Below are 579 nucleotides of genomic sequence, written 5' to 3' on the forward strand. Positions count from 1 at the left end.
ATGCTCCAGTTCCTGCTTGGATTCACTTTGGGTGACTTGGTTGGAATGTATCTGGCTCAGAACTATGACATACCAAACCTGGCCAAAAAAAGTTGAAGATATCAAAAAAGACTTGGATGCCAAGAAGAAACCCCCGAGTTCCTTAGGCCAACTCTAGCTGCCTTTTGGATATACTGATTCACTGTTCATGAGAGCCTTCTTTGCCATCTAACCCCAAAGCTTCTGATTCCATATCCACCCTCAGCAATTTTCTCTTTGCTAAAGCCTGAGTTGTCTGAGAGCAAAAATGAGGCCACAAGTTAAGAACTACCCTCACTGTTCCAACATCCTCACCTCTTCCCATCCTTCTTCCAGCAATTTGGGAGATTCTAATCTTGGAATTATGTGCTAAATTAGTAAACATGACCTTCAAAAAAAAAAAAACATAAGAAGGAAATTCAATTTCCTTGTTTATGAGTTATTCATGGGTGATACCTGCTACAGCTAACAATGATCCTGACCAACACTCTCCCTGCACAACATCTTCTGCTCCAGCCAACCACCAGCCACCCTGTACTTTCACCTTTCCTTAGCCATCAG

At 42.3% G+C, this 579-nt stretch overlaps 1 pseudogene; it reads left to right on the forward strand.

The window, feature by feature from the left end:
- Positions 1 to 157, forward strand: LOC143668790 (short transmembrane mitochondrial protein 1 pseudogene; annotated as a pseudogene).
- The last annotated feature ends 422 nt before the right edge of the window (positions 158 to 579 follow it).

Source organism: Tamandua tetradactyla, chromosome 25, assembly GCF_023851605.1.
Source record: "Tamandua tetradactyla isolate mTamTet1 chromosome 25, mTamTet1.pri, whole genome shotgun sequence".
NCBI classification, from domain to species: Eukaryota; Metazoa; Chordata; class Mammalia; order Pilosa; family Myrmecophagidae; genus Tamandua; species Tamandua tetradactyla.